Source organism: Gymnoscopelus braueri, assembly GCF_963280865.1.
Source record: "Gymnoscopelus braueri genome assembly, chromosome: 7".
NCBI classification, from domain to species: Eukaryota; Metazoa; Chordata; class Actinopteri; order Myctophiformes; family Myctophidae; genus Gymnoscopelus; species Gymnoscopelus braueri.
In genome coordinates this window covers 54,142,126-54,168,766 of record NC_137608.1, presented here as the reverse complement: position 1 = coordinate 54,168,766, position 26,641 = coordinate 54,142,126, and positions in this window count along the sequence as shown.

The window sequence follows — 26,641 nt, the reverse complement described above, 5'->3', positions numbered from 1 at the left end:
ACTGCACTTTTATTTTCTGGGGGGAATCGGCCAATTTTTATTGGAAAAAATGCGCAAGACCATGAATCCACGCATTTGCATTGACAAAGCATTGGCAGATTCCACCCCAGAGGTAAAAAAAAGTGCGCCCTAAGTCAGGAAATCAGTAAATCTGACGCTAGATCGGTACTTGGAGGCATTAAAAACACCGGTCGCGTCTTTCCAGTATAGTTTTTAGGCTTTTATTTGTGTAAAGTCCAGGAAGTTGCCTGCTTCCACGCAGCATATGTGATACGTTTTTGTCTCGTAGGAGTCTCAAACAAGGTTGTTTCCTACACTAAATATGCTTTTTTTTTGGTGAAATTACTTGTTTACACGTGTTATTTATCTTTTTTGGCTGTGTACGGTAGTTTTCTTTCAAATGCAATAATTTTAAGCCTCCGGTACGATAATTCAACATTTCCCATCTGGCAACACTGGTGTAGAGAGACAGTAAACACACAGAGAGAGAGATCAGGGGAGTGACATGCAGCAAATGGTCCTGCTGGCTGGGAATTGAACCAGGGACTGGATGCCAGGCATTAGAGCCCATGTGGTGCATGCTCTAACCACTCTGCTCTAAGCACACAGCAAAGACATTACATTGCCGTCGAGGAGAAACCTTTTATCTCTATATTTAATATTTTCTTTTTTCTGTCTTTAATTTTTGTCAATTCATGTCCTAATATGTTGTTCTATAAAAGTATCAGATCTACAAGCTCACAATGTACTGTGATGTGATGCGTTGTGAGCATAGGCTGTAATAAAGAATGGACAAAGTGACGCCATTGGTTTCTACAGACCCGTTTTGAAGCCTGTTTTTCAGCCATTTCAAATCTGACATCTTTCTATATCCGGTCTGAAATGCTAACAGAAATTAATGCTATTGGCTGAAACCGCAGCGAGGGCGGGTCTTCACTCTGTAGAACCAGTAGAAACCCTAGAAACATACCCTACTTTATCATTACATTTTAAAATGTATGGGACCATAATTTACTAAACGCATATCATGATGATTTAAACAATACTTTAAACTAGCGATTGAAAACATAAAGCGTTTATCAAAAAGGTTTACTGAGGTAATAAAGTCAGGTATGAAGTCCGCCCAAAACATCATTCAGTTGTATTGAGATTACTAGAAGTTGGGGTGGCTTCGTCTTGGTTCTCATATCCCCACATGAATATATGTTCAAGGGGACCAGACCCAGGTGTCAGTACCAGTTCTGTGGCTTTAACTCATTCTGGGGGTGAGTTATACAAAGCAGAAATCCCCATAATAGTCTATTTATGGAATGTCACTCATTGATATTTGTGATCATCGGGGACCAAATGTATGCTTTTCCCAGGATTTTTGCCAGACCCAGGGGGTCGGCCTACATGAGGCTTTGTCGGTCGGTCTGTCCCTCTTTTCCTCTCCTCTGTCCCTCTTTTCCTTCCTGTCCCTCTTTTCCTCTGCACACACATCATGCGAAGTCCGGCCATTCAGATTTCAACCACTAGGGGTCTGGCAGTACCAGGTCTCCTAGTTCGCTTGTTACATGGGATCATCTAAATCTGTATTTTAGACGTCCTAAGGATGCCAGAAATACAGATAAGTAGAAACTAAAATAAAATAATTGACCCGTTTGAGTTTACCACTAATTACATAAAATAAATACCTTACACACATTGTCTGACCCTCAGAACATAGATATATACACTTTATTGGTCAGTGCTGTTTCTTTGTTATAGAGTTATTGAAGAAATAGTTCAAAAGCAGCCATTTTGTTATGCAAATTGGAAGGTTAAAAACTAAAAATGAGAGGGCACGTTGGCGCAGTCGGTAGCGCTGTCGCCTCAAAGGTAGAAGGTCCTGGGTTCGATTCCCGCCGGGGACGCTGTGGGCACTGGGGGCGTGTCTTCTCCTCCGCGTCATCAGCGCCCATACCCTAGATGGGGTTGGCGAAAAGGCATACTCTGTGTGGAGTTTGCATGTTCTCCCTGTGTCTCCTAGGGTAGTTAATACCCTCACAAAAACATGTAGTAATCCTGGTCTCTATACCGCCTCCCCCATGACAGCCGGGGCGCCTGATGGAGGGGAAGGGAACTGGTTGGAATGACGTGTTCCTTCCACGCGCTACGTCCAACCGGGGAAACTCCCCCCTGTCTGTTGACAAGAAGCTCAGTTGGCTCTCATGCATAGAAGGATGGCATGAGCTCGGCTCTGGGCTCCCTAGGCTGGCGAGGGGAGTGTAGCGCCCAGGATCACTTAGATAATTGGCACCGGGTGAAAAAGGGTTACAAAATCGTGGGATAAAAAATATTTGGAAACATTTTGAAAAATATTTTTTCAGATTCAGCACCCTTGAATTATGTAAATTGGCCTGGTACCCCACTTTTACCCCAAAATGCCTCTAGCGATGACATTTTTCAGATATCCCACCCGTCTAGAAGCCAGCAATAGGGTGGCTGTTAGGGCTGAGTGATGGGGTGGGTTCTCAGCTTCTGTCAGATGTCAGAAGGTCCAAGATAAAAGGTTGGCAATTACTGTACTAGAATACCTAGTATAGAACCCTGCAGGACCCCAGTCAACTATGTATATAGGTTTTAGGTGTCTAAAGTGTTTCTATAATTTCTACCTCATTTCTACCTCAGCTTTGATGATCATGACTCTGCAATGAACCGTGAGAATCCCTCCCGAACAGAAGTGCTGGAGATGGATGAACAGAAAGTTCCAGATGCCTTCACATGGAAGATGAACGGTATAAACACTCAATATCACTGCTTCAACAAGTTTCACAATAACCAATTCATAGTCTCTACTTTTTATAAACTATCTCTCCAAAGCCTGGACACACCAAACTGGCTTGTCCTGACTACTACAGATTGTATCACATTTTAGATGGTGATTCATTGTTATCATCCTTTAATTGCTATTATCCTATAATTATTATCATCCTATAATTCTACAAAGCTCTGTGCGTGCTGCGTGCGTGCGTCCCCAAAATCTCTTCTGCCCGGTTCTCCTCCATGGCTGGAGCAATTGATCTGAATTTGCACACAGCCATTGACCATTACCTTGTGCACGGAACAGCGAAGCTTGTTTTTTGCTTTCCCCCAAATGTCAGCTGTTTATTAGCGTGTTAGTGTTCGCTGGCTCCCGGGTTGCCAAATCATGTGCGTGAAACACGCGCCGGTGTTGCCACATCCGTGAAACAAGCGGACCATCCGTGAAACAAGCGGACCATGACGCACTTTGGGTGCTCATATCCCCCGACGGGTATGGTCTAGTTCAATTAATTGTGATTAATGAATTAATGGCATGAACTGTGATTATCCCACTTTTGAGGGGACGTACATCTGATCATTGAAGATATGGGGGTCTCGTACCTTTGGTTGCTTTCTAGGCGAACATCAGTGTTTTGTGCTCTGTGGCCGGCGGCGGGGGGGGGGGGGGGGGGTGGGCAAGTAACTGGGAGCCAATGGAGGGAGTGGAGAAGGGGGGAGGCATGTGAGCATTTTGTCTGGTTGAAGACCAAGAGTGCTGCTGCATTCTGGATCATTTGGAGAGGCTTAAGTGCACGAGCCGGGAGGCCTGTAAGGAGAGAGTCACAGTCGTCAAGTTTTTATATGACTGAGGTCTGGATAAGGAGCTGGGCTGACTCCTGGGTGAGGAAGGGTCTGATCCTTTGAATGTTATACAGTGTAAACCAACAGGATCGACTGACCACTGCAATGTGTGCAGAGATTTGCACACATTTTCATTTGTTTTCAAAAATAGCAGCTCATAGCGCGGCACAAGCTTGTATATCTGCTATTTTTGAATATCCAACCAATGTGCGATATATATATATATATATATATATATATATATATATATATATATATAATATATATATATAGATATAGATATAGATATTTATAAATAGATATAGAAAGTGGAACGGAGCTTTCTTGGGTTAGAGGCACAGGATTGAATCTTAGCCTGGTAGAAATATGATTTAGTGGAACGTGAGAGGGAGAAGGCAGAAAGGAGTGAGTGAAAGTGAGAGAGGTTATCTGGTTGCTCCGTCTTACGCGTGGGACAATCATAGCTCATGCCATTAATTATCACAAATTTTTTTTTTTTCTTTTTTTTTTTTTCATCCCACGATTTTGTAACCCTATTTTTTACACCCAGTGCCAATTGTCTATGTAATCCTGGGCACTACCTTCCCTCTGCCAACCTAGGGAGGCCAGGGCCGAGCTCATGCCTCCTTCAATGCATGAGAGCCAACTGACCTTCTTGTCACCTGACAGGGGAGAGTTTCCCTGGTTGGACGTAGCGCGTGGAAGGAACACGTTATTCCAACCAGTTCCCTTCCCCTCCATCAGGCGCCCTGGCTGGCCAGGGGGAGGCAGTATAGTGACCAGGATTACTGCATGTTTTTGTGAGGGTACCTACCCTAGGAGACACGGGGAGAACATGCAAACTCCACACAGAAAGGCCCTTTCGCCAACCCCACCTAGGGTATGGGCACTGATGACGCGGAGGAGAGAACACACCCCCAGCGCCCACAGCGTCCCCTGCGGGAATCGAACCCAGGACCTTCTAGCTGTGAGGCGACAGCGCTACCGACTGCGCCACCGTGCCCCCAATTATCACAATTATTTGTAAGACAATTAATCGTTATCTAAAAAGTCATGATCATGACGGTTCTACCAACGTGATCTGATGCAGTTTGTACTGGTCAGGAAAAGACAGTTTGATATGTCACAGCCTTGGAGGGCTGTTTTCGGGGCACGGAACTGACGAGCATCTAAGTATGAATTAGGCTTTAGAAACTGCCAATATTTGATATAGCACAATTATTCATATTTTGGGTAAAGTAACAAAATAAATGAATTCAAATTCCTTTTCTAAATATGCTTTGGAGCTGAGAAGGTTTCTTGCTAAAACGTTGAAGCCTGATTTCTCAGAATTTCAGTTTTCAGAAACGCCTCAATAATTCCTAGTTAGTAACTGTTTGGTCAATGTAAGAGATGATAACCTCATTTTGTACATGGAATAAGAATTAACATTTAAGTTACATGTTATTTTTCTGGTCCTAGACACCCTGCACAACATGGTTGTGTGTAAAGCGGAGGTTTCCCCTGAACAGGAGAGCGGCCCCAGTCTGATCAAGGAGGAACCAGAGCCTCCACACATCAAAGAGGAACAGGAGGAGAGGAGCCCCAGTCTGGTCAAGGATGAACCAGAACCTCCACACATTAAAGAGGAACAGGAGGAGTTACTTCAAAGACCAGAGGCACCTGATGGATCAATGATGACATTACTAGCAGTGAAACGTGAAGATGATGAAGAAGACGTCTCTTCACACTGTTCTGCAGTTGAAATTGAAGTTGAAGTTGAATCTGACTCTGAAGTCACTGAAGACAGTGATGAGTGGGAGGAGACGAGTGGAGGTCAGTCAGCTTTAAACACTGAAATCAACACAAGACACATCAAGGCCCTAATTTTTGCCTTTGCCTTACCCATTATCCCTAAACTTCTATGCCATTTGTTACTATTTTTTTAAAATGTTTTAAAAAATAGTTCAAATAGCCAATCTACAAGCTCAGAACGTGTCGATGTAGATCGGCTGGTTGAACTATTTGAACATGTTTTTAAAATTAGTCAAAAATGGTTAAGAAGTTTAGGGATAATGGTTAAGGCATTGGCGAAAATAGGGCCCTATATGTGGAAGGGCAAATATTATTATTGAGCAAAAAGCTGTCCCTTGACATGAAATCATCAAAACAAACTAAATGTAATTCTACAGTGTGGCTAAACTAAACCTTAAATATATATATAGCCTATCAAAATCATTTGGAAATAATATATGTTTTTATTTTATTTTATACATTTGTTCTTTTTTTAAAAAGTAAAGTAAAGTAACTACTTACTAGTTACTTTCATAATTTAGTAACTAGAAAAGTAACTAATTACGTTTTTGAAGCAGTAACTAATAACTATAACTAGTTACTTTTTAAAAGTAACTTGCCCAACACTGGTCATAAGTAAGTAAGTAAGTACCGCGGTAACTAAAGCACATAATGTCGACACTGGGCGGCTTTGGGTTGACATTGTTTAAATCAATCATTCAGTCTGAATACACAGATATGTGACAGATCTGATCTGGTCACTTGCAAAAGCAGTGTGAACAGTCGAGCCAAAAGATCGGATTTGACTGCAGTCTAAAACAGGGCCTTAGTTCAAGAAGTGAGGTGATCGATCTTGTTTTCGGGACGTTTTTCCAATAGCTGCACTAGAATGAATCAAAAGCTAAGCTACAAAACAATGACAGCATGTAGGGTTAAAAAAACACGTCAATAAAAGAAATTGACCAACGGGCATAATTTATTTCGATAACATAAACCAAGTGATATCAAGTAATTAATAAACCTATTATCACCCTTCTCTATTCTTAGGTGATATATCTTCATCTCTTGTGGCATCTAACGAGGCACAACAACACCCACAGACCAGAAGGGCTCAGGATTCACACAAACACCCAGATGAACCTTCTTCCACTTCTCTTCTGGCTCATATGAATCCTGCGGTTGTGGTCCTTCACAGACTCCCTCTGAACATGGTTCACCGGGCTCTCCATCCACCAGCAGTCCTGCAGCAATGCAGCAGTGATGAGGAGGACAATGTTAGTCATTCTGACACGCCGTGGGAACCAAAAGACCACAGTGGCAACGACTCCGATCGGTCGTACTCCCGCTCAAAGTCCCGCTCAAAAAAGAAGAGAAAGGAGCGGAAGAAAGGCAGAAAACTCAACAAAGATGTCACTTCAAAGACACAGACGTCACAAGCCAACAGCAATGGTAATTAACCCTTTCAATCTGGGAGCGCATTTGTGTCATTTTAGATTTCTTTTGCTATTTAAAAAAAAACAATTGTGAAAATGTGTGCAAATCTTTGAATGTATCTGCTGTCGGGTAGAAACCAGCTAACTCCAAAAACTTTTTAGGAAATGAAAAAAAAAAAAAAAAAGTGGATTTAGGAGATTTTGTTCATCATTGATAAGAACAGCTGAACTCCACCCTCCTTTGGTGGACTTAGCTGGTTTAGCAGAAAGTTTGAGGATCCAATGGAGTTAGCTGGTTTTGTCAAAAGTACTTTTTAATGCTTTTCATTGATTCAATATTTTTTAAATCAACATAGACGTAAAGGGTGTTTAATAACACTGATTTATGGGGAAAAAATGCAAAAGCGGAAAAAATGGAGTTAGCTAGTTTCTGCCCGACAGCAACGATATACACTTTTAACTCAAATGTTTGCTTTTGGGGTTCCCTGGAACAAAATATTTTGAGATGGGGGGTCCGCGGCCAAATACATATACTTTTAATAAAGGATCCCCCAGTCATTTTTTTTAAACCACTGGATCTTTAAAGACTGCATTCTGGTGCAACCTATCTGCCAGTCTTATCATCTATTATTGTGGCAGATCTATTTAATTTGGCCACGACTCTGTTTTCAGATGAGGAGCCAGAGCAAACAAAAATAGTTTTTTTAATTCAAACGGACTGTGTCTGTATGCTGTCAGTCTTGTCAATTAGTTTTTGAACCGATTTGAAGACCCTTTTCCGGCGAATTTAAATCCACCATGTTGGAACTTCTGATCCAGAAACGCAACCAGTTTAACATATAATAGAATATATGTATATATATATATATTATTTATTTATTTTTGTTGGGCAATTCACTTCAACTAAGCCACACTTTGCATTTGATCTGCGTTTCCTTGTAAAAACACAGTCTGACTGAGTCAATAAGTTGTCCCTGTTGCTTCAACCAGACAATCGAGTTAATAATGAGATAAACAGTGATTGTAATTGTATTATTACCACACATAGAAAGACCAAACTTCAGTGTTGGCTCAGAATTACCTACTGACAGTGCAATTATTCATTTTTTAAATTATTATTATTTTATTATCATTAAAAAATATATCTTGGCACCTGTGTTAAACAGACAAGGCTGGTTGCTTGAAAAAAAAATGGGGGAAAAAAAACAGGCATCCTTTTATTGAGGTTTTTGTGACCAGTGGTTAAACAACTTTTGTCAGCTTTGACCAGCTCGGACTCTGGCCAACCGGTTATTTCCTTGAATTTCATTACCTGGTTATTGAATGAAAGAACCAATTATATCGCACAGTGACACGTATGGTTTACACGTATTTAGTATTACATATTATCTGACACTTTTTTTGTCCATAAATAATATTTAACACAGACTTCCTCGTGTTTCACACTGAAGTCTGCACACTTAAGTTGTCTGGTCGTGCAGTGGAGGCTGTGAACATTCAAGCTTTTTGGAAATTACTATTCATGAATGACTTTGAGACATGCTCAATTGGGTTAGTACTCAACAGTACAGTACCAGTTCTGCTGTATTTCTTCCACCTGAGCACCCACGTTATTGCTTACCATTGCACGTAATGTTGGCAATTGTCGTGCTTTGGCTGCCCAGCGCCCACAGTTACCATGACTGAAAATAAACCCTGCACAGTTGTGGACTTTAGGACTAAACTGTCACCCGAGTTTCAAAGTGGGATACTGTTATTAACTGTTACATACTGTATAGGGACCAGTGTTGGGCAAGTTACTTTTAAAAAGTAACTAGTTATAGTTATTAGTTACTGCTCCAAAAACGTAATTAGTTACTTTACTTAGTTACTAAATTATGAAAGTAACTAGTAACTAGTTACTTTACTTTACTTTTTTTTTTTTAAAGAAGAAAAAATGTATAAAAAAATATATATATTATTTCCAAATGATTTTGATAGGCTATGCATAAAAACGTTTATTTGTTTCTTCTTCTTTAGAAATATTTTCTTTCACATCAGGATGTAATGATCATTATACTCAGAGCAATACAATAACCCACCTATCTCCCACACTCCCTCCCCAGTCAGTTATCAGTTTGAATGAATTAGATGTCATTTGCATATAGATGTGAGTGGCCTTAATTTAACTGACAAAACCTTTTCTTCTTTTTTAAATAAAAAACCTCTCACACTTATGCCAGTGTACTGTATTACACACACACACACACACACACACACACACACACACACACACACACACACACACACACACACACACACACACACGCACGCAGTTTTGGTGTTGCTCTGTGGCACAGTGAGAGAAAAGACCATTGTAGTCATTATGAAATGTAGTGGAACAATTAAACGTCTTTCTGCACTGTAGTGGCCCTGCTGCTTTCACTGCTATTTTGCTGACTAGTTCTCTGAAGGCAACAAACTCAACCGTTGCGATGGGAAGCATGTCCTCCTCTACAACATACCTGCCAATCAATATGTTTAGTTGAGTCTGGGTGACATGCTGTGGCGATTTAAAAAAAAAGTTTAGATGGATGGAGTAGCTGTAGCTCCATCTAGATCACTGCCGGTGGAGACGGAGGGGTCTTTGGTGACTAGTTTTATAACCCCATGTACTTTAGTTAGGTGCTTCAGGAAACTAACCCCATGTACTTTAGTTAGGTGCTTCAGGAGATTAGCATTGCTGTTACTCGATGTGGACAATGTTTTCTGGCACTGCAATGTCTTTAGCGCCCTTTATCCCCACAAATTCTAAATAATGGTTATATTTCCAAGCTGCAAACTAACGCTGCGCTGTCGCTCAGGTGTGTGTGTGTGTGTGTGTGTGTGTGTGTGTGTGTGTGTGTGTGTGTGTGTGTGTGTGTGTGTGTGTGTGTGTGTGTGTGTGTGTGTGTGTGTGTGTGTGTGTGTGTTAGCAAGGGAGGGTCTTTGTATGGCAAGACCCGCCCAACTCTGTCTCTGATTGGCTTAGGCTGACATTTTACCCCCTGTTAACTAATCATCACTCCTCTCTCTCTCTGGCCACTTTCACTTTCTCAAGTTAGAGTGAGTGGGATCGTTTGGATTTGCCTGTATCCATCCAAGCCTGCCTGTCCTGTTTAGATGACAGGCAAGCTGCTCCGCGGGGGAGACAGTTCAGTTGGATCACATAATGTAACGCAGTAACGCACCTTTTTAAATCACATTAACTATAACGCCGTTACTGAATTGGAAAAGGTAACGCGTTACGTTATTAGTTACCGCAAAAAGTAGTTGCGTTACGTATCCAACACTGATAGGGACAAAACCAGAATAAGTGGGATTTGTTAATTAATGGACCAGCAAATTGCAAACATTCAAACTCATTCATGAAATGTAGGTGAGTAGCTATTATGAGATGATCTTATTACGAGCTTTGACTCAAAGCCTGACTGGACTCAAATATAAAAATTGTTGGCCCTCCCCCAGACTAAAATGTAAAAAAGCATGACACTCCCCTCTTTTGCTCTAGTGAACACCTCCATCGAACAAAATCGCTAAGCGCTCCCGATCCGCCTCGAACGGGGAAATGCCCTGACTCAAAATCACCCTGATTATCCTGCAGTGTGATCCAAGCTTTAGCGTGTAGACTATAGAGAAACCAGGGTTAAATGCTTCCCTTCAAATGGCCTACTCTGCTCTGATTTTGATGTTGAACAGATCATTATCTGATTATAAATGTTTGCTCCGTCGTTTTCATGTCATTATAATTAATCTGTTGCATAGATAGTGTTTACAAGTACTCACCATTTTGAATCTCTCTCTCTCTCTCTCTCTCTCTCTCTCTCTCTCTCTCAGAAATGAGTTCTCAGTCCTCACAGAGTCAGGTCCTCTCTTGTTCTGAGTGTCCATACACCTTCACATCTCAGCTCGCCTTCCATAAACACATTGAACAAAGCCACAACGACCTCTACTGCCAAATGTGGAGGAATGGACCGGTCACCTCAGCAGCCTTTGAGCAAATAACAAACTCAGTCATCAGCAAGAAACATAGAGACACAGATGAACCAAGATCCTACAGTTTCAGTCGGTCAAATGACCTGAAGACACACCTTCGTGTCCACTCTGGAGAAAAACCTTTCCCCTGTAAACATTGTGACAAAAGTTTCAGTCTGTCATGTAACCTGAAGACACACCTTCGTGTCCACACAGGAGAAAAACCTTTCCCCTGTAAACTTTGTGACAAGAGTTTCAATCAGTCATGTCACCTGAAGACACACCTCCGTGTCCACACAGGAGAAAAACCTTTCCCCTGTAAACATTGTGACAAGAGTTTCAGTCAGTCAAATACCCTGAAGAGACACCTTTGTGTCCACACAGGAGAAAAACCTTTCCCCTGTAAACATTGTGACAAGAGTTTCAGTGTATCAACTAACCTGAAGACACACCTTCGTGTCCACATAGGAGAAAAACTTTTCCCCTGTAAACATTGTGACAAGAGTTTCAGTCTGTCAAATAACCTGAAGACACACCTTCTTGTCCACACAGAAGAAAAACCTTTCCATTGTAAACATTGTGACAAGAGTTTCAATAAGTCAAATAACCTGGAGAGACACCTTCGTGTCCACACAGGAGAAAAACCTTTCCCCTGTAAACATTGTGACAAGAGTTTCAGTCTGTCAAATAACCTGAAGACACACCTTCGTGTCCACACAGGAGAAAAACCTTTCCCCTGTCAACATTGTGACAAGAGTTTCAGTCTGTTATGTAACCTGAATACACACCAGCGTATCCACACAGGAGAAAAACCTTTCCATTGTAAACATTGTGACAAGAGTTTCAATCGGTCACATACCCTGAAGAGACACCAGCTTATCCACAGTGAAAAAAAAAACGTTCCACTGTAAACATTGTGACAAAGGTTTTAGTAGCTCAGATTATCTCATGAAACACCAGCTTGTCCACACAGGAGAAAAACATTTCAATTGTTAATATTGTTGTTACATGTATTGTTATGGGGGGCATTTGTATGTGGTTGTTTTTCTCCCTGCTGCTCTCTGCCCTCCACCTGTCACTCATTCACAGGTCCAGCCCATTCACTCAACATTCACTCAGCTCCTTAATTCAGTCAGCTCTGCCTCTCACCACCGGTCGGTCCTCCACTCATCGGTCCACCAATCATCTCTAGCCATCACCATATATAAAGCACCTGTGATGGCAGCCATCTTTCTCTGTTCCTCCTGCAATTTTTTTGTTCAGTCCTAACCACTTCAGTTTTGTAAAATCAGCCAAACATATTACAGGGAAGGGTAGATTAGCTCTGGGGTACCTATCTACACCCATAGGTGACTATTTGTTATTGTACACTTTGATAGAGGTGAGTGCCACATGTTGCAATTTCTTTTTGTAGTTAGTGTAGGAAGATGTTTGTTTCTCTCGTTAGGTTAGTTTTTTATTTTTTATTTTTTATTTTGGCACCACCAGTCCCTTTCCCTGTGTTTTTGTTAGTTGTCTCATTACCTTATTTTGTTAACCCAATTTATTTTGAATAAACACAGTTTCCGTTCACTTAAACATCTGTCCATTTCAATTCTGTCATTTGGGTATATGTTATAGTCCCTCCTTCCTAGACCACCAACTGGGACTTAACATTTGTGACAAGAGTCATCTAATAGAGCTAGCAATGACGGAAATATACTAAAGGTCTTACTTTCAATGCCGTGTAGCTACAGATACCAGTTGTTTCTGGCTATCTACAATTTCTGAATTAGTTGTGAAATCTCAAATATCTATGGAAAGATCAATATAGGCACAGATACCATTAACTACCATATGTCAAAGGCACTCCTCACACAAGGGCAAAAACACATGGTTGTTATTTATTGGCATACAAATAGAGGCAAAAGAGTGAAAATACAAATCTAAACTGAAGAAAAATCCTCAGTGACTGTTATGAAATGGCTTTAGTGAGATTGTAGATAGAAGTGTACTGCTCAGTGGTGGAAAAAGTACTTACTATTTTTTACTTACGTAAAAGTAGCAATACTGCAATGTAGAAATACTCTGTGAAAGTCAGGAATTCAAAGTTTACTTGAGTACAAGTATTGGTATAAAAATGTACTTAAAGTACCAAAAGTTAAAGTACTCATCATCCAGCATGTCCCATTTCACAAGTTTTCAAATGTATAAAATGTATACACATCTTTTGAAAATAGCAGATCTACAAGCTTGTAGATCGACTATTTTCAAATGGCCGAAATGTATATAGGGCTGAAATGGTTAATGTATGTTTGTAATAATATTCAAAATCTACAAAGTAACTAGTAAATAGAGTGGCTAAAGATGAAGGTGTGCAGGAGGACTCTTCAATCTGCACCCATGAAGGACATGTCTGAAGTTTATGACAATTGAACCAGTAGGCTACATGTCATGTTTCTGACCAGTAATGTAACTACATATTTGTTTTGTATTCGTTGTAAGAAAACCTTTCGTTATCGTGGAGTCTTCTTATTCCAAATGAAGGAAGTTACAAGTTAAGCTATATGTTATACACACACTTCTAATCTCAACCATCATCCCTTTAAAGGGCAAGACCACTTTGGTAGAGGTTTGCGTTGTGTAGTTACCTTGGCATTATGTAAAGATGTCAAAAATAATTGCTCCATTGATTATATGATTATATATATGTCACTGAAGTCTTAAGACAGCCGTGGGGGCGTGTTTGTGTTCAAGGGGCGCGTCCTCCAGATAGAGTGTGGTGAGATTCAACGCGCCGTCAGCACCTAGAACAATATTCCCTCTACCTGGCTACTTTGCAAAACATTAGGCTACTCGAGAAAAGCCATGGAATTGAATGTGTGAGATTGGTCTCTGCACTGCAGAGTGCGAAAGGGGATTCAGCCAGATGAATGTAATCATCACCCCAATCCGTGCAAAGTTACTGGTTAAACGGTTATCAGCCTTGATGAACCCTACAGATTAAATTATGTGATCACTTGGCTGAGATCGCATCGCTTAGCTGAGGACCCAAGAACGAGAGCTGCACCAGACACTCTTAACGAGGTTATCCCTATCATTCATGTATAAACAAGTTGTCTGATTATTTTAAGTATAGCCTATTATGTGTGCGTGAGTAAAGGGATTTTACATAAAAATAATCTGAAATTAATTAATTGAAACAAAAATGAAAACAACAAATTAACTGCAACTAAATAATAAGAAATATATATATTTTTTAAAACGGGTTTTCCGTCACATAGATATAGTAAGACATGAGAACAACAATACACTGAACTTCAAATTGTACAAAATTTTACAAAAGTACAAATTGCATACAGTATTGAGTATTTCGCGTGCACGTGACGTCATTACAATAGAGCTCCACTAGCTCAAACTGCTCCAATGTATTCCACGGCTGCAGTCCGGCTCCGTGCAGCCGACGAAAATAAATGACGTAGCTGGCCTTACCTTCTTTTTAGAGCCTTGGCTGCCGCACACAGCAACCACGTGACAACTAGCCGAGTCATCCAGTTTAGAAAAAAAGGGGGAAAAAATCCGGTTGGTGTCACATTGTTTTTATTCCCCACATATTGCGAATCAATTAGTTTAGTCTCACTAGTCGTGCTACGAGTTAGAATAGAAAATGGACATAACAGACAAAGGACATAAGTGGTGAAAAAAGTACTCAAATGTTTTACTTAAACAAATCATGTATTCACATGTATAACCATATATGTGAACATGCATTGTATTATGAAGCCAAAACCTTTGTCCTGTTTTTTTCTGTATTCTTTTTTTTCTTCTCCTTTTAATCTAACTTTTGTGAGAATTAAATTGTTTTTCTTTGATTGTCATGGATGTATTTTATGTTGAAAGGGTAGGCAATATAAGCTATGTAGCTTCAGCCTATACCTTTTTTGGGTCACAACTATGTCACGTATTATTGCTGCTGTTGTTTTAAGAAAATAGAGCATATTGTTTGCATAGTGTACAAATTACCAAAAATAAAAACCTGCAAAGTGAAGTGAAGTGGAAAAAAAAGTGAAGTGAAGTAAAAGTATCAATACTGCAATGTAGAAGTACTCCATTACAAGTAATAGTCCGGAATTCAAAATTTACTTGAGTAAAAGTACAAAAGTATTGGTATAAAAATGTACTTAAAGTACCAAAAGTTAAAGTTTGAAAATAGCAGATCTACCAGCTCACAACGCGTCGCGATGCCACGCGTTGTGAGCTTGTAGATCTGCTATTTTCAAATAGCTTAGGTATAAAATAGGGCTAAAGTGGTAATGTGTGTTTTATAATGTAATAATTTATATCTGCAAAGTAACTAGTAACTAAGTTTTCAAATAATTGTAGTGGAGTAAAAATACAATATTTTCCTCTGAGATGTAGTGGAGTAGAAGTAAAAGTACTGAACATTGGAAATACTCCAGTATAGTAAAAAATACCTCAAAATTGTATTTAAGTACAGTACTTAGTACTTAAATGTACTTAGTTACTTTACACCACTGCAGACAATTATTATAGCAAAAGAAACGAAACGTTTATACCAAACTAAACCAGTCTTAAACCAGGGGAATAATTTTGGAGGTGCACGGCGCCGGAGGTTCCGGTTGTTGCTTCCGGCTACTTGATGACGTAAAGTTATTTCCGCTCCAGCCGGATCAGAAAGCCAACATGTATTGATGCCAGCTCCGTTCCGTGAGCAGAAATTGGACTTCCGGTTTTCGAGCTAGCAGAAATAAGGCTTCCGGTTGCCTTCAAAATAAGATCTACATTTTTTAATATTTTTTAAAAGACACAAATCTATTTTAAAAATACATTATGATGTATGCCTTTTAAATGGCTCATACTAAAACACTTCCAAGTGGCAAGTTTAAAAAAAGGACACAATTGCATATAAAAAATACATTTATGATGTACAGTATGTCTTTTTAATTGGCTTAGATCACTTCTAAGTGCCAGATTGTTCCAGATTGAGGCTATTGACCCCCATCAAATGTGCACTTCACACCTAAATATGGGCCATTTGTAACAGGAATTTATTCAAAGGTTTGAAAACCACTGCATTTAGGTTAGAAACACTTTGAATGGTTAAGCATGCATTCTCTAATTAATGTTTGTCCTGCAAGTGTAAAGTGTAACCTGAAAACCTTATATTATTGCTTTCGTTTTTCCCTGCTAAATGTCTCTCCTTTCATTCTGCTGTAGTTAGGTAATAATTAAGTTATCAGTCCAACCCTGATTTTAAAGCAGATGCCTAGAATTACATAATTACGGTGCTTAGTGCCGGAACTTCCGAGGTACGCACGCGTTCGGGGAGACCCCCTCTACACCGCCACACTCTCCGCTAAGCGGCACTAAGGTGTAGACAAAAGTGGCGGGCCGTCCAGTGAGGTCAGGGGTCAGAAAAGGGCCTTTTTCAGTGCATAGCCTATACAAATTGGACACTGGACAGGAGACGGTGCTTAGTGCCGGAACTTCCGAGGTACGCACGCGTTCGGGGAGACCCCCTCTACACCGCCACACTCTCCGCTAAGCGGCACTAAGGTGTAGACAAAAGTGGCGGGCCGTCCAGTGAGGTCAGGGGTCAGAAAAGGGCCTTTTTCAGTGCATAGCCTATACAAATTGGACACTGGACAGGAGACGGTGCTTAGTGCCGGAACTTGCAAGGTACGCACGCGTTCGGGGAGACCCCCTCTACACCGCCACACTCTCCGCTAAGCGGCACAGGTGTATTTTGAAAAGTGGCGGGCCGTCCAGTGAGGTCAGGGGTCAGAAAAGGGCCTTTTTCAGTGCATAGCCTATACAAATTGGACACTGGACAGGAGACGGAGCTTAGTGCCGGAACTTCTGAGGTACGCACGCGTTCGGGGAGACCCCCTCTACACCGCCACACTCTCCGCTAAGCGGCACAGGTGTATTTTGAAAAGTGGCGGGCCGTCCAGTGAGGTCAGGGGTCAGAAAAGGGCCCTTTTCAGTGCATAGCCTATACAAATTGGACACTGGACAGGAGACGGAGCTTAGTGCCGGAACTTGCAAGGTACGCACGCGTTCGGGGAGACCCCCTCTACACCGCCACACTCTCCGCCAAGCGGCACAGGTGTATTTTGAAAAGTGGCGGGCCGTCCAGTGAGGTCAGGGGTCAGAAAAGGGCCTTTTTCAGTGCATAGCCTATACAAATTGGACACTGGACAGGAGACGGAGCTTAGTGCCGGAACTTGCAAGGTACGCACGCGTTCGGGGAGACCCCCTCTACACCGCCACACTCTCCGCCAAGCGGCACAGGTGTATTTTGAAAAGTGGCGGGCCGTCCAGTGAGGTCAGGGGTCAGAAAAGGGCCTTTTTCAGTGCATAGCCTATACAAATTGGACACTGGACAGGAGACGGAGCTTAGTGCCGGAACTTGCAAGGTACGCACGCGTTCGGGGAGACCCCCTCTACACCGCCACACTCTCCGCCAAGCGGCACAGGTGTATTTTGAAAAGTGGCGGGCCGTCCAGTGAGGTCAGGGGTCAGAAAAGGGCCTTTTTCAGTGCATAGCCTATACAAATTGGACACTGGACAGGAGACGGAGCTTAGTGCCGGAACTTGCAAGGTACGCACGCGGTCAATTAGTTCACAAAAAAGAGAGATGCTTTCTGTTAAACGTCTCCGTCAAATTTGGCAAGCAAATAGAGGTGATGTGAAAGGCCTTATTAATCTGTTTGATGAGGGAGACCAAAATACTCTTGCTTGTTCAGTTGATATTGGGAACATCCAGGATATGGATGACAATAGTGGATGTCCAGATATTGGTGATACCTTGACCACAGAGAAGAAACATATTAGTGCATATTCAGATAAAGCTGACAAGATAGCTGCAGAGGTTCTACAAGCTAATACATCTGCTACACCCATGAAAATGCGTGTGGGCAAAAGAAATGCCAAACATACACTAGGTGATGAGTGGGTGAGGCCAAAAAAACTACAAAAAAAAACTGTCTATTGCATTTGTGAAAAAACAAATGACCCAGCAAAAGCTATGCTTGAATGTAATCTCTGTGGAGGCTGGTATCATATTATGGACTGTGTGGGAGTTTCACCGAGTCGAGACTTTGATACTCTCACTTATGCCTGTTTATCCACCACTTGCAATCATGAGGCATTGACACAGGGGATTCTATATACAGAAAAAATTGCCGTGTTCAGGTGCAGCCTAAGCCATTTGTGCACCATGGAGAGGAGGAAAAGTTGGTAGTGCAAGACAGCCCTGTAGTTGAACAGCCTTTTGTGGAACGTGAAACAGATCACTCCCCTGCACTTCATGAAAGCCCTGTAGACTATGTTTCGGCCCTACAAGAGCCGTTTGTGGAAATAGAACAGTCCTATGCACTTCATGAGTGCCCTGTAGATGAACAGCTTGATCAGTCTGGCAATCAATCTGTGGTGGGTCAGCCTAACATAGGACGTGAGTGTAAATTGAATAGTCTTGAAGAGGATGACATACAAATGCAGACTCTAGATGAAAGTACTGTTCAGAGTGTCATGGGACCTGGTGCAACACTAGGACCCTTCAAAAACTGTGCCCTTGAACCTACTAGCTTTACTTTGCAGGCTTCCGAATGGGAACTTTTTCACTCCTACAGAGCCAAAGGAAGTAAGACTTTTAAGAGGTATGAATGGCAAGAGTTATTTGCCTTGGGGCTCCTTTCCTTGGAAATGACCTGCTTTGCCTTAAAAGTCTTGGTCGCTATATTTGTACTCAATGTGGTGACCAGGCCGTACCATCTAGAAAGAACAAGTCACAACTCATAGTGCAGCCACTTGAAGTGTCACAAAAAGGCATCTTGGACGCAGTTGCAAAAACATTTCCTGCTCAACTTGACCAATGTAAAACATGTAAGCAGGACTTAAGCTTATCAACCTATAAAGTAATTCACAGCCCACAGTCTTTACTTCTCCTGCTAAGATCTGGTGCAGAAATTCCAAAAACGTTCACTCTCTCCTGTCTGTACCACCAAAATGATTATGCTGTGTCCAGTATTTGTGCATTTTTTGATAAGTCACCATATGTGTCATTATACACCTGTAAAGACCAGCAATGGCATATCATGACAAATGCAGCCAATGACACAGCAGGCTATACCTTTGAGCTGATGCAAAAAATACTGACCACAGCTAGTTTCTTTGTCGTGTCATACGAGAAAACGAATAGTGTGAAACTAATCAACTTTCCGCAGGTCAAACGAAAACATAAATGCACAGCCAGATGCAAACAACCCAAGCAGACAAGGGATAGAAAAGTGAGACCCATTTCAAAGCCAACTGTGAAGAATAACGGGTGGCTGAGTGATAAGACGATCGATGAGTACCATCAGCTCTTGCTTTCTGGTGTTGAAAAAAAAGCGTATATTTGTCCCAGCACTTTTGTCAGCCAACAGTTACAGAGTACTTGGTGTGATGACATCAGTGTCCTGCCAGATGTACCACGAGCATCAGGCAATTGGTGGAATTATGAGTTGGTGATATTGCCTGTCAACACAAATAAGTCCCATTGGGGAGCCATCGCGGTAGATTTCTCAAAAAAGACAGTGAAGGGTGATGTTATAGCATTAGATGTTGTGATAATGGATTCACTACGTGTGTATGAGCAAGACCTGGTTAAGGTATTTTTTCCACTGCAAAAGTACTTAGCCTTACAGTACTTTGCATTGTATGGCAGAGGTATGAGTATCACATTTAGATATGAGTGTTATCACAGTTGTCCCAATTTCATAGCACAAGAAGACGGCAGCAGCTGTGGTATTTTCACTTGTTTGTTTTCCAAAGCTATTCTGTTTGATGTGAGCCTCAACACTTTCAAAAGCCAGCGTGAAAAGCGAGATTGTGTTATGTATGAGTTGTCAGGCGGAAAGTTAATTCTCTGAGTACAAAGTTTAAGCATGTACTGTGATGATTTACCTTACCTTGGACAAACTACCTAAAAGGTTCTGTTGTGTCTATGTTGCAGGAGAACATTGCCAATGGAGGAATGCAAAGGACCCGAACTGACATCTTCCCAAGACACCAGGAGGGAATTTCATTTTGGTCTTGCTTTTTTTTCCTATAGGTTTTGATTTAATCTAATTTTATTTTATTTTATTTTTTAGTCTTTGTGCTTACTGTGATCATCTAAAAACAAACGTTAGAGCACAAGACTATGCAATGTTTGGACTGAGCTGGTTTTGCTTTATATACGTACATCTATCTTTTGATCAATTTGTGGTGTGTGTGTGTGTGTGTGTGTAAAATGTTTGCACTTTATGTTTGCTGTGTTGCACTTTTGAGTACATTGCACGTTGTACCCGTTTATAATACATTTGAGTGATCTTTGCACCGTGGTACATTGCATGTCGTACCCGTTTATTATACATTTGAGTGATGTTTGCATTTAGGTACGTTGCACGCAGTACCATTTTATACTTTTGAGTGTGGTTTGGACTTCCTAGAACTTCCACATTTTTACAGTTTTGCATGATTTGTGTTTGAATAATGAGTGCTGTTATTAACACACACACACACACACACATAATGTAAATTGATCAAATCTGTGACTACTAAACTACTAAAGTAGCCTCTCAGTCCACCTTAAGACAATTGGCAATGATTAAGAACAAATATTGGAAACTTTTTTTTTTTTTTTTTTTTTATAATTTGTACACTGTTTTATTAGTAAAGAGTAATTAAAAGGTCTTTTTTTAAACTTTCAAAGCCTTGTCTGTATTCTTTTATTGTGTGGGGTTGTGTGGGGTTGTGTGGGGTTGCGTCCAATGACCGCGTTTGCGTTTCTGACCCCTGACCTCACTGGACGGCCCACCACTTTTCAAAATACACCTGTGCCGCTTGGCGGAGAGTGTGGCGGTGTAGAGGGGGTCTCCCCGAACGCGTGCGTACCTTGCAAGTTCCGGCACTAAGCTCCGTCTCCTGTCCAGTGTCCAATTTGTATAGGCTATGCACTGAAAAAGGCCCTTTTCTGACCCCTGACCTCACTGGACGGCCCGCCACTTTTCAAAATACACCTGTGCCGCTTGGCGGAGAGTGTGGCGGTGTAGAGGGGGTCTCCCCGAACGCGTGCGTACCTTGCAAGTTCCGGCACTAAGCTCCGTCTCCTGTCCAGTGTCCAATTTGTATAGGCTATGCACTGAAAAAGGCCCTTTTCTGACCCCTGACCTCACTGGACGGCCCGCCACTTTTCAAAATACACCTGTGCCGCTTGGCGGAGAGTGTGGCGGTGTAGAGGGGGTCTCCCCGAACGCGTGCGTACCTTGCAAGTTCCGGCACTAAGCTCCGTCTCCTGTCCAGTGTCCAATTTGTATAGGCTATGCACTGAAAAAGGCCCTTTTCTGACCCCTGACCTCACTGGACGGCCCGCCACTTTTCAAAATACACCTGTGCCGCTTGGCGGAGAGTGTGGCGGTGTAGAGGGGGTCTCCCCGAACGCGTGCGTACCTTGCAAGTTCCGGCACTAAGCTCCGTCTCCTGTCCAGTGTCCAATTTGTATAGGCTATGCACTGAAAAGGGCCCTTTTCTGACCCCTGACCTCACTGGACGGCCCGCCACTTTTCAAAATACACCTGTGCCGCTTAGCGGAGAGTGTGGCGGTGTAGAGGGGGTCTCCCCGAATGCGTGCGTACCTTGCAAGTTCCGGCACTAAGCTCCGTCTCCTGTCCAGTGTCCAATTTGTATAGGCTATGCACTGAAAAAGGCCCTTTTCTGACCCCTGACCTCACTGGACGGCCCGCCACTTTTCAAAATACACCTGTGCCGCTTAGCGGAGAGTGTGGCGGTGTAGAGGGGGTCTCCCCGAACGCGTGCGTACCTTGCAAGTTCCGGCACTAAGCTCCGTCTCCTGTCCAGTGTCCAATTTGTATAGGCTATGCACTGAAAAAGGCCCTTTTCTGACCCCTGACCTCACTGGACGGCCCGCCACTTTTCAAAATACACCTGTGCCGCTTGGCGGAGAGTGTGGCGGTGTAGAGGGGGTCTCCCCGAACGCGTGCGTACCTTGCAAGTTCCGGCACTAAGCTCCGTCTCCTGTCCAGTGTCCAATTTGTATAGGCTATGCACTGAAAAGGGCCCTTTTCTGACCCCTGACCTCACTGGACGGCCCGCCACTTTTCAAAATACACCTGTGCCGCTTAGCGGAGAGTGTGGCGGTGTAGAGGGGGTCTCCCCGAACGCGTGCGTACCTTGCAAGTTCCGGCACTAAGCTCCGTCTCCTGTCCAGTGTCCAATTTGTATAGGCTATGCACTGAAAAAGGCCCTTTTCTGACCCCTGACCTCACTGGACGGCCCGCCACTTTTCAAAATACACCTGTGCCGCTTAGCGGAGAGTGTGGCGGTGTAGAGGGGGTCTCCCCGAACGCGTGCGTACCTTGCAAGTTCCGGCACTAAGCTCCGTCTCCTGTCCAGTGTCCAATTTGTATAGGCTATGCACTGAAAAAGGCCCTTTTCTGACCCCTGACCTCACTGGACGGCCCGCCACTTTTCAAAATACACCTGTGCCGCTTGGCGGAGAGTGTGGCGGTGTAGAGGGGGTCTCCCCGAACGCGTGCGTACCTTGCAAGTTCCGGCACTAAGCTCCGTCTCCTGTCCAGTGTCCAATTTGTATAGGCTATGCACTGAAAAAGGCCCTTTTCTGACCCCTGACCTCACTGGACGGCCCGCCACTTTTCAAAATACACCTGTGCCGCTTGGCGGAGAGTGTGGCGGTGTAGAGGGGGTCTCCCCGAACGCGTGCGTACCTTGCAAGTTCCGGCACTAAGCTCCGTCTCCTGTCCAGTGTCCAATTTGTATAGGCTATGCACTGAAAAGGGCCCTTTTCTGACCCCTGACCTCACTGGACGGCCCGCCACTTTTCAAAATACACCTGTGCCGCTTAGCGGAGAGTGTGGCGGTGTAGAGGGGGTCTCCCCGAATGCGTGCGTACCTTGCAAGTTCCGGCACTAAGCTCCGTCTCCTGTCCAGTGTCCAATTTGTATAGGCTATGCACTGAAAAAGGCCCTTTTCTGACCCCTGACCTCACTGGACGGCCCGCCACTTTTCAAAATACACCTGTGCCGCTTAGCGGAGAGTGTGGCGGTGTAGAGGGGGTCTCCCCGAACGCGTGCGTACCTTGCAAGTTCCGGCACTAAGCTCCGTCTCCTGTCCAGTGTCCAATTTGTATAGGCTATGCACTGAAAAAGGCCCTTTTCTGACCCCTGACCTCACTGGACGGCCCGCCACTTTTCAAAATACACCTGTGCCGCTTGGCGGAGAGTGTGGCGGTGTAGAGGGGGTCTCCCCGAACGCGTGCGTACCTTGCAAGTTCCGGCACTAAGCTCCGTCTCCTGTCCAGTGTCCAATTTGTATAGGCTATGCACTGAAAAGGGCCCTTTTCTGACCCCTGACCTCACTGGACGGCCCGCCACTTTTCAAAATACACCTGTGCCGCTTAGCGGAGAGTGTGGCGGTGTAGAGGGGGTCTCCCCGAACGCGTGCGTACCTTGCAAGTTCCGGCACTAAGCTCCGTCTCCTGTCCAGTGTCCAATTTGTATAGGCTATGCACTGAAAAAGGCCCTTTTCTGACCCCTGACCTCACTGGACGGCCCGCCACTTTTCAAAATACACCTGTGCCGCTTAGCGGAGAGTGTGGCGGTGTAGAGGGGGTCTCCCCGAACGCGTGCGTACCTTGCAAGTTCCGGCACTAAGCTCCGTCTCCTGTCCAGTGTCCAATTTGTATAGGCTATGCACTGAAAAAGGCCCTTTTCTGACCCCTGACCTCACTGGACGGCCCGCCACTTTTGTCTACACCTTAGTGCCGCTTAGCGGAGAGTGTGGCGGTGTAGAGGGGGTCTCCCCGAACGCGTGCGTACCTTGCAAGTTCCGGCACTAAGCTCCGTCTCCTGTCCAGTGTCCAATTTGTATAGGCTATGCACTGAAAAGGGCCCTTTTCTGACCCCTGACCTCACTGGACGGCCCGCCACTTTTCAAAATACACCTGTGCCGCTTAGCGGAGAGTGTGGCGGTGTAGAGGGGGTCTCCCCGAACGCGTGCGTACCTCAGAAGTGCTGGCACTAAGCACCGTCTCCTGTCCAGTGTCCAATTTGTATAGGCTATGCACTCCTTTGAACAGCATTTATCCATTTAGATAAATTATTTATGTTTTAAATCCGTTTTTGTTACACAGTAACATAATATGTGTTATATAGCTTCGTTTAAATGCTTAATTTATAGTTTTAATGTGCAAATGAACCGTTTTTCAATGGTTTCCAATGGTTTCTTTTTACTCTAGAGGGTACTCTTATTCTGAAGAGATCGTCAACCGGAAGTCTTATTTCTGCTCCGTTATTTCTGCTCACGGAACACAGATATCAGGCTGCATGACAACAACAACAACACGACGAGGTTAATGTCATTAAACTACACAACAGAGCAGAAGATTACATTACATTAGATTCCAGTTGGAACCAGATGGAGGCTTTTTCATGGTGGAATCAGAGGTAATGTAAATAATGAACTGCTTTATAGTAAAGGTTCACTGTAGCATTTTACTTCCAGATGCTAAGCTGCTAATGTTAGCAATGCCACAGTCATTCAAGGTTTGATACAGTGCTGTAAAGTAACTAGGTACATTTACTCAAGTACTGTACTTGAATACAATTTGGAGGTATTTTTTACTTTACTGAAGTATTTCCAAATGTCAGTACTTTTACTTCCACTGCATCTCTGAGGAATATAGTTTTTACTCCACCACAATTATTTGACAACTTTAGTAACTAGTTACTTTGTAGATTTTGATTATTATTACAAAACATACATTAAAAACTTCAGTCCTATAGCCTAGCCTATACATTTTGGCCATTCGGAAAAAAAGCCGATCTACAAGCTCACAATGCAACACATAGTGAGCTTGTAGATTGGCTATTTTCAAAAGATTTGTATACATTTAAAAAAACTTGTGAAATGGGGATATTCTATTGAGCACAATACTTTCTACTTTTGGTACTTTAAGTACATTTTAATACCAACATGCTAATGAAATGTAACTATTTACATCTCTAGTTCATGTTACTGGTCTAATGAAGATGGTGAATCAATGTTTATTTAAGTTAATTCACCAAACAGCGAATAGTAGTTAAATATGTTATATGTGTAAGTTATAGACCTATATGCTGCAACTATGATGGTCGTAGTGAAACAGCAAAAATAGCTGATTTACAACAAGCTCACAACATGCCAAGTGGGCTTGTAGATCATTTTTCCCTTTAATTTTAATCTCAGAACTCTTACTTTTAACCAGCAAGCCTTTTAAACCTTTCTATTAGCCCTCTGATTTCTCACCCCTGTTATTATTATTTTCTTTCTTTACATGTTTATTTAATATAGTCTCTTATCGTGAAGCACTTCAATATTTGTCTCAACAGCTGAACGCTTTATAAACTCCAATAATTAATTAAATAATGTTCTTATTTTTATTGTTGTTATTAATAATGATATTATTATTATTATATTTCGCATTAACATTTTGTGAAAATAAATTTGATAATTCAGATCTGTGTTCATGACTTTATTATTATTATCATTATTATTTACACATAGGTTAGTGTAGAGCAGTGTTGCCTGATGTACGAATTATCGTATTTGTACGATTATTTTACCCTCTGTACGATGTACGATCAATAATTCCAAAAATGCCCAAATGTACGATAATTTCGCCATATCACGAAAAAGTGTGTGAATTTACTAAATTGTGACTGATGATTTGGCCTATTTGGCTTTTTAAAATAAGGGCACGGCCCCACTGCACTTTTATTTTACCTCTGGGGTGGAATCTGCCAATGCTTTGTCAATGCAAATGAGTGGATTCTTGGAAAAAATGCGCAAGACCATAAATCCACGCATTTGCATTGACAAAGCATTGGCAGATTCCACCCCAGAGGTAAAAAAAAAAAAGAAGTGTGGTGGGAGCGTGCCCTAAGTCAGGAAATCAGTAAATCTGACCCTATATCTGTACTTGGAGGCATTAAAAACACCGGTCGCGTCTTTCTAGTGTAGTTTTTAGGCTTTTATTTGTGTTTAGGGGCGGCCATAGCTGAGTGGTTAGTGAGCCCGCCTAGGGAGCCAGAGGCCCTGGTTGCCCCAGGTTCGATTCCAGGCCAGGCTAGCATATGTGTCGATGAAATGAAATTTGTCCCTGAGCAAGACTCTTAACCCCTAATTGCTCACAGGTTCTCATTGGAAACAAGACCGCAAGGACTTTCATGAACGACCTGTTAAAAGGAATTATCCTTATCCTTTAAAGTCCAGGAAGTTGCCTGCTTCCACGCAGCATATGTGATACGTTTTTGTCTCGTAGGAGTCTCCTACACTAAATATGCATTTTTTTTGTGAAATTACTTGTTTACACGTGTTATTTCTCTTTTTTGGCTGTGTACGGTAGTTTTCTTTCAAATAATAATAATAATTATAATAATAATAATTTTAATTCTCGGGTACGATAATTCAACATTTCCCATCTGGCAACACTGGTGTAGAGAGACAGTAAACACACAGAGAGAGAGAGAGATCAGGGGAGTGACATGCAGCAAATGGTCCTGCTGGCTGGGAATTGAACCAGGGACTGGATGCCAGGCATTAGAGCCCATGTGGTGCATGCTCTAACCGCTCTGCTCTAAGCACACAGCAAAGACATTACATTGCCGTCGAGGAGAAACCTTTTATCTCTATATTTAATATTTTCTTTTTAATTTTTTGTCAATTAATGTCCTAATATGTTGTTCTATAAAAGTAGCATATCTACAAGCTCC